This window comes from Lepidochelys olivacea, assembly GCF_965140295.1.
Source record: "Lepidochelys olivacea isolate rLepOli2 genome assembly, chromosome: 3".
Taxonomy (NCBI): domain Eukaryota; kingdom Metazoa; phylum Chordata; order Testudines; family Cheloniidae; genus Lepidochelys; species Lepidochelys olivacea.
This window is the reverse complement of record NC_140413.1, coordinates 92791276-92800112: the sequence shown is the minus strand read 5'-3', so window position 1 is coordinate 92800112 and position 8837 is coordinate 92791276. Positions and strand designations below refer to the sequence as shown.

General features: G+C 39.6%; 1 long non-coding RNA gene across 1 annotated transcript; it reads left to right on the top strand.

Annotated features, from left to right (window-relative positions):
* The first annotated feature begins 360 nt into the window (after window positions 1–360).
* On the top strand, window positions 361–8458 carry LOC311518951. Its single transcript, XR_014711152.1, has 3 exons — window positions 361–520; window positions 7143–7271; window positions 8231–8458. It is a non-coding gene; the product is annotated as an uncharacterized lncRNA (long non-coding RNA).
* Window positions 8459–8837: the final 379 nt, after the last annotated feature.

Below are 8837 nucleotides of genomic sequence, written 5' to 3'. Positions count from 1 at the left end.
GCTGGGTGTGTAAGGAGAAACTTTTGTTAACCCAGTAACATGCCTAAACCACTGCCCACAGCTGGAATACCAGCTATTATGCTTATTGCTGAAAGCAGCTAAAATGAGGCCTTTCTGAAGCCTTAGCACAACTAACTGACCAGGAGGGGAGGGGGGAGTGATTGACCACGAAGAGTAAACATGACCCTGCACCCTCCTGACTTGAGCTTTTTCCAAAGCATGCAGTTTTGCAAGATGGAAAGTCTGGCAATAGTTAACTATTGCTATGTGAAATACAACTGGATAACTGATGGGAAATTCCCTGCCTGACAGACTGGAAAATTCCACACTTAGCTTGTTCATCAAAAAAATATTTAACTGCTGAGCAGAAGCTATGTAATACTAACAAATCAGGTATAAAAAAAAAAGAAAGAAATCTGGGCTCAGTGGACATTTGAATGCCTCTCAACTTCTCCTGCAGACAGAAAGTTGGCCACTGGACATCTGCAGTTATCTGCTGGAGACCTCCTCAAGACCCTAGGTAAATATGAATCTGGGGGTAATTTGAGGTGCCCTACTAACCTGTTGCAGACATGTGCAAGTGCTGGAGACTAAATAATGTAGAAGCTTTGAGTGAACGCACTTTTGTTTGCATCAACTATTTATTGGCCTGAGGCCGTGTCCCCATGGATTTATTTCCTGGGATCACCTCGCGAAGAGTAAAGTTACCAAGAGTATGGAGTTCAGGAAAACCCCAGGTAACAGGTGAAGCAACAGTGGAGGGGTGGGGGTAAGAAGGGAGGTTTGTGGATAGACACTGTTTGGACAACAAAGTGATTTAGGACAGGCCTGTTGATAAGTGAGCAAGACTGACCCAGTATGCTAAATAGCGAGCACTATGCAGTTGCCTACTTAGACCCAGCCTAATGCTACATCTAATTCAAAACACTGGAAGGGAAAGCCCTTTTGCTTTGGACCTCAGAGCAATGGGAAATAGCTTTCTGGAAGTGGAACTCGACATCAGAAATACCACAAGCTAGCATGAACCACTTATGCACATTACTTATGGTAACCAGAGCAGTGGTTCTCAAACTAGGGCCGCCACTTGTTCAGGGAAAGCCCCTGGCAGGCCAGGCTGGTTTGTTTACCTGCCGCGACCACAGGTTCCGCCGATCGCAGCATCCACTGTCCGCGGATCGCCACTCCAGGCCAATGGGGGCTGCGGGAAGCGGCACAGGCCGAGGGATGTGCTGGCTGCCCTTCCTGCAGCCCCCATTGGCCTGGGGCGGCGAACTGCAGCCAGCGGGAGCTGCAATCAGTGGAACCTGTGGTCGCGGCAAGTAAACAAACCGGCCTGGCCTGCCAGGGGCTCTCCCTGAACAAGCAGCGGCCCTAGTTTGAGAACCACTGGACTAGAGCTCCTCTGTGACCCTTTACAACCCTCAACAAATTCAGATAGAATGGGCGATTCCCCCTCAATATAATTTTGATTCACAACCTATAGCTTATATTGGCAATCAAATGCCTAGAATCTGCAACAGTAACAGCACATTCGTAGTTGACTGTGGGCGTTGATTGCCCAAACCCAGATTCTGGTTAGCCAGCTGGGGCTTACACTGTTATTTATATTACTATTGTATCATAAATAGCCCAAGGCCCCACTGAGGATTGTAGTCCCATAGTGCTAGACATGACCCCTGCCATAAAGAGTATACACAGCAACGTACAGCAAGTGGATGCAGAAAACAGCAAAAGCGAAGTGAAAAGGGAGACCAAAGGTAATGAGGCACCAGCAATGAACTTTACTGTAGTAGCAACAAGCCACACAGGCATGAGAGTTATTTGAGTATTGTCAGGCTTCTTAGGCCAATGAAGACTAAGACCAAAGGTGGTCTTAGTCTCACAACTCTTCAGAAGCTTGCTCCAAGTAGCCCCCTAATGCACAGCTCCTTCTATGCTGCTGAGGGCTAGGTCTCACAATTTATTCTGTTTATAAGAGACAGAATTGACTAGATGACTTTTTTCTATGCCATAAACCAATTGCTCTGAGGTACAAACCACATAACAGAGGTTATTTTACCTCTATATTTGGCATGGGAGTGACTGCTACTGGAATACTATGTCCATTTCTGGTGCTCACAATTCAAGAAGGATATTGATACATTGGAGAGAGTTCATAGTTGAGCCACAAGAACGATTAAAGGACTAGAAAGCCTGCCTTATAGTGACAGACTGAATAGATTGAGCTCTTTGAGTCTAACAAAGAAGGTTAACGGGTGACTTGATTACAGTCTATAACTACGTGGGGAACAAATATTTAATAATGGGCTTTTCAATCTAATAGAGGATATTACCTGATCAGAGGGCTGGAAGTGAAGCTAGACAAACTGGAAATGAGGCTTACATGTACATTGGTCAAACTGGACAGTCTCTACGTAAAAGAATAAATGGACACAAATCAGATGTCAAGAATTATAACATTCATAAACCAGTCGGAGTACACTTCAATCTCTCTGGTCACGCGATTACAGACATGAAAGTTGCGATATTACAACAAAAAGCTTCAAATCCAGACTCCAGCGGGAGACTGCTGAATTGGAATTCATTTGCAAATTGGATACAATTAACTTAGGCTTGAATAGAGACTGGGAGTGGCTAAGTCATTATGCAAGGTAACCTATTTCCCCTTGTTTTTTCCTACCCCCCCCCCCCCCGTCAGACGTTCTTGTTAAACCCTGGATTTGTGCTGGAAATGGCCCACCTTGATTATCATACACATTGTAAGGAGAGTGGTCACTTTAGATAAGCTATTACCTGCAGGAGAGTGGGGTGGGGGGAGGTATTTTTTCATGCTTTGTGTGTATAAAAAGATCTTCTACACTTTCCACAGTATGCATCCAATGAAGTGAGCTGTAGCTCACGAAAGCTTATGCTCAAATAAATTGGTTAATCTCTAAGGTGCCAAAAGTACTCCTGTTCTTTTTGCGAATACAGACTAACCCAGCTGTTACTCTGAAACATTTCTAATGATGAAAGTAAATAACAGGTACAATTAACCAAGGGTCCTGGTGGATTCTCCATCACAGACAATTTGATGTTTTTCTAAAAGATCGGCTCTAGGAATTATTTCGGGGCGGTTCTATGGCCTGTGCTCTGCAGAGGGTGGTCCCTTCAGGGCTCATAATCTATGAGTCTAGTGAGAGACAGAGACGACCTTTGGTCTCATGGTCTCTCCAATACAGCAGAAGTGTGCCTCAGCAGCCCAACACCACACAGGTGCTTTTATGCTGCTAATAGCCAGGTCTGGCAACAAAAACAGAGAGGTAGAACTCATCAGATTGACTTTCTATATGCCACACACCAATTTCTGGGAGGCATAAACCACCTTCTTATATAGGCTTTGTTTTCCTTTCTGACAATCTCCTGCCATTTTTGATTATGGTCTACTTTGGAATGGCCTATTAAAGGTTCCATACTGCATACTGTCACCAATCTGTATGTGAACTTATGTCAAGAGAAGCATGAAAATCCTTTCAAACCAGATATTTATGCAAAACAGAGATGAGAACATTATAGTCATAGGAACTGTCAAACAGTGGGTTTCTTTTTAAGGGCTCTTATTTCAAGTATTTGTCAGTCGTGCTTTGTGAGCATTCCCCATTTCAATATGGATTTATCTTCGGCTGGAATATGATCAGAATTGACCTCACAAATGTTACTTAGCCATGTGAGCTGTATTCATACACAGTGTGCTGTATCAGCTTGTTTCTGTATGTGTGCCACAAGCTGGATGCAATATACAAGTCCTCTTTGCACTTGCATTTGTGGAGAATCTATATTCAAATATTTTACTTATTCATACTAATGGAATATACAAGTAACAAAATATACAAACATACATAGAAATGGGCACGCATGCTCGCACGCACACACACACGTTGTATATGCCACCCTCTCTGCCCAGGAACACTTCCACTTGGCATAGGGTCAATCTTCTGGTACTCTAGGCTCAGTGACAACCCCTAATAAGTTTAACACTGCCAGCCAGGGTGAATTGAGGAATTGTATCTGGGCCCCATACTAGTTCTTATCCCCTCTACCTGCCTTGGGCATTAGTTAATGGGCTTTAGTCTGCATGGTTATCCAGATCAGACAGCTAATCAGACTTAAGGTTACTCCTTGTATCTCTAAACTGCATCAATGTTATTCCCACAGTTTACCTGAAATTTATTCTATTTCTTCACTTTGACATTCAGAGCACTGGGCAGTAATTAAACTGTCAATTACCCATCTCAGAACTCTGTGATACTTTATTTTAATGAAATGGTCACATTCCCCTCAACCATGCAGTTTTAAATCAGCCTTAGACACTGGCCAATTCAGAATGCTGTTCCTACCCTTGTAGGGAGGGGGCGGGGTAGAGGTGAGAGGCATCCACCACACTTTGTGTGATCTACACTATAGGAAGGGCCCAGCTCATTTCCAAAGTCACCACCACTCTTTCAGGACTGGGTAGTGCCTCATCCCATTTTGGCTTAATCTCTGCTTTGAGTCCCAGCCTGATCAACCCAGTGCTTAGAGCTACTGTCAATCCTGGAGTTATGAATTTGGCTTGATGACTTCCCTTATTATGTTAAGACATTAACAGGTCAGTGGCCGTTCATCTTTAGCAAGTGGTACGGCAGGAGGACTGAGCACCTGATGCCAATACTCAAGGCCCAGAAAAGGTATTGGAGGATATAGACAATGGAATGATGACCAAGGAATTTGGAATCCACTAAAAAAATGACTTAACTATATTAACAAACTCATGGTTTTAGGAAAGAGGTTCTGGCAGGCCCATTTAGAGATGTCAATAAAATGTCCACAAAAACAAATATTTTGGTGATTTCATTAATCTTGGTTCAAATGCTGCTTTCTTACAGCCAGCATAATATAAGACAGCAAGTACTTGATCCATATGGCAGAGTAATGGGAAAATTGCCACTCAGACTTAGAAAATGAGTCTATTTATTGCCAACCATTTTTCTAGTAGCAATCTGGCAATATCTGAAAATTTTATGGGGGCTTTATCTCATAGAAAAATGCTTGTTGAATCACAGAAGCTGTCAATACAGTTAATCTCTGATGAAACACTCTTTTCAAAGAGTTACATGGTTGTTTTCAATGATAATTTTGTTACTGCTCTATAGAATAATCCCAAATGTTTCAGTCATGCTACAGTACTTAGTATTTCCCAATATGATCTCATCCCTTTCTTCTGGTAAAATATGAGTGAAGGAGCAGCTTTCTCTCTATACACACACTGTTATGGTGGTGAACCGCTACTAATAAAATATGCAGGGTAAAAGCTACATGTAACATACCTTAACATGAACTAATCTTGTATCACAAAGCTATAAGGAGCTGTTTCTTTTAATAGCTCTACCATTTAAAATCTTCACCTTCGCACAGAATACTGCAGCACTTCTAACCTTTAATCTTTATGAATGCAACAACACTAATACTGCCAGTAAGCTAAACAAGCTGCTGCCAGTTTAGGAACAGAAATCAGAAAAGGACAAACACCTACAATGTTTGATCAAAGGGGTGGGAGATTGTATTTTCAGATTTTCCAACATTTAAAGACTGATAATGACCTATTTGGTCAGATCCCTTCTACCAATGCAGTTTTGTCCCTTGCAATGGATGAGCTATTGGCCCAGTCTAATTTCAAGCCATGTAAGTGATGGCACTTCCACCACATCCCTGGGGAAACTATTCAGCAGTTTAATAGAACTCACTGTTAGGAATATCTGTTTCCAGATATTCATGCTCAATTTTCTTTTCCTCTGTTTCAGCATATTAGTCGTAGTTAATCTCTTCTCTCTATTCTTTTAAGGTGTTAATACATAACAGGAATACAATTATGACTATGTAGAGAATATCTCTCACCCCCTCAGCCATACCATAAAAACAATTAGAAGTTCCTTCACACTGTATAATAATCAGTATAAACTATCACAATACTGGAGCTAATTGAGTTATTCATTGCGAGTAAGTTATGAGGAACTTAGCTCATTTTTTCTGTTCACATATTTGCAAATTCATCATGAATTCTGCAGCTCTATTGGTTATTCATAAGTATTTGTCAAGGTCAAATAAAATTCAGTTTATGAATTGTTCACAAACTCTTCAGATTGACCATTCAGTATTGGTTATTTAGCACTTGTAGTGTGTGATTGGTTGTCTGAGTCACATACTATTTCTGCTCCAAGTGAATGATAGACTTTATAATGAAGAATAGCAAACAGTGAACAGAGAATATGGAACAACATTCTTGTGGAACACATTTATAGATGAGTTATGGTTCAAGCTAAAAATTAATGAAAAAAATGATTGTTATCTGGATACTCATGACTGATCCAAAGACTGGTAGCCAAATGAATGTGTCAAACTTTGTTGATAAAAATATTCTCAAAATCACTTTTTATATCACTGGACCAGCTCTGTACAGAGCAGTGAAACCTCTTTAGAAATTTTCCATACCCTTAGTTATATTACACACACTGAAATACATGAGAGCTCTTCTAAATTAATAGATCAGAAAGGAACAATGGTACAAAGATAAACAATGCATCCAAAGGTATGAATCAAGATATAATGCAGAGTTCATGATTCCTAATAAAGAAATAGCTATGGCAAATAGATATAACTCTAATGCACTAACCTATGAAATCAGGTTATATGTTCGAAGGGACAATCAACAAAGGGTACAATTTTCAAAAGCACCTAAGTGAGTTAGGAGCCTAAGCCCCATTGATTTAATATTATTTGGGAGCCTAAATTACATTTGAAAATGGAACTTAAGTGCCTTTGAAAATTTTATCTGACATCTCAATTATTGTAAAATAAATTTAAAATTAGTTTCAGAAACCACACCTACCTCCAAGACCCTCTACCAGTTGAGATTTTACAAAGACCTGTTCAATTTTTTATGTTTTTTGTTTTCCTCTTTGCAATGTGAAAGACCCACACTAAGAGGAAATTAACTATGTAGAGGGAAACATGGAACTGATTCTACAATATAATGGAGAAAAATATTTTTCCTCTCAGCTCTTTCAGTTGTAGTAAACTTAAGTAAATACTTAGAAGTGCGATTTAACTTGCAGTGTTCCTTTAAGTTTCTATTTTACAGTACTGTACAGAAAGATGAAGCATCATGCTGAAGAAATGGAAGAGGAATGCAGTAATGTTCTTTGTAGTTCTTCGGCTGTATGCTTGCCATTGTCTGCATAGCAGTCATTTGTTCTGTAAGTCTCTCTCTTTTTCCTCTTTAATTTATTTATATACATTGTGTGCATCTGATTTGTGCCTTTTTCCTCCTGAAGTAACATACAGTAAACTGATGTGCCTACAGTACCTCTATTTGTTTGTTTCCTAAGGAATACAACTATTTTGAGAAAATTGAGAGTAAACTATTAGTTTTCTATAGCCATTAATATGCTGTTGATATAACTACCACCACAGTATATGTCGAATATAACAGTTGCCTTTTTCTTTAATTGCATCCCCAGACTGGGCTTAAACAGAAGAAATTCCTTCAAAGTAATGTTTATTTCATTAAACTAAATTTAAAAAAAAAAAAAAAAGCACCCACTGTTTTGGAACAGTGACATCAAGGTCTAAAACTCCATGACTTCCACTCATACTGTGCATTAAATATTGTGTTTATTTTGTTTTTTCTCAGTTGAAAAAGTGCACTAATAACCTGCAGTTACTGAATGCACATCAGTTACTGGAGCCTGAACTGTGGAATAACCAGAGATTATTGTGTTCTTAACACAATGCATCTTTTCTGTGATTGAGAAAAACACACACACACACACACACCACTCTCCTTTCCTTAATGCCCATTTGTAATTGTATCCCAGAGGTGTGTGCAAATGTGAAGTGATCAAAAATAAAATGGGGGTTTAATAAATCTCAGTAAGGAGCAGTACAGAAAGCAGCACTGTTTATTCAGAAAAAAATTGCTAGAAAATTGCTCATTTTCAACTCACAAAAAACTAGTTTTACTAATATATCCTTGACCCTCTGGATTATGAATGGTAATTAAGTTCCCTATCAGAAAGTCCTGCTGTACGTCAATTTTTTTCTGTTGACTGGCTTCATATTCCTGCCTGGCTCTATATCCTGGGAATTTTAGCTTACATTTTTATTGTGTGTCTACTCTTTTTACATCCCACTCAAAAGCTGCTCTTGCTCCTAGATGGACGGACATGATCTAAAGGAGCATCATTTCTAAATCAACAGTTCTCAAACTTCATTGCACTGAGATCCCCTTCTGACAACAAAAAGTACTACATGACCCCAGGGCCCTGTATTACTCTAGAAGAGTTAATATTTTAAATTTAAAAATGCATTAAAAGGATGAATCTACAAAAAACTATCCACTAAATATTTAAACTCACAATACAATTGCAAGACAATCTTTCTATCCCAGCAGTAAAATAAATAAAAAAAAATAAAATAAAATAAATATGTACCTAATGGGAGTGGTGAGCTTGTATTGATGAACACAAATCCTTGAAGTGGGGCTCTCTGTAACTGAGGTAAAGACTTGTCATCTTCATCAGTGATTGTATGTGTTTTTCAGGAAAGTCAGTGCTGAAAAGCTAGCTTCACACAGGCGGCATGAGTGGTCAGTGCTGCAGACGACAGCTCTGTATATACTTCTCACACACAAATCCAGAAGTTAGCAAGAAGTTGTTCAGAAAAATCTCAGCATCAATGTCACATCCATTAATGCATTTTTCACTGTAAGTTGCAGTTGCCAACTTTCATGCAATAAATAAGCACCCTGACTGTCACAATAA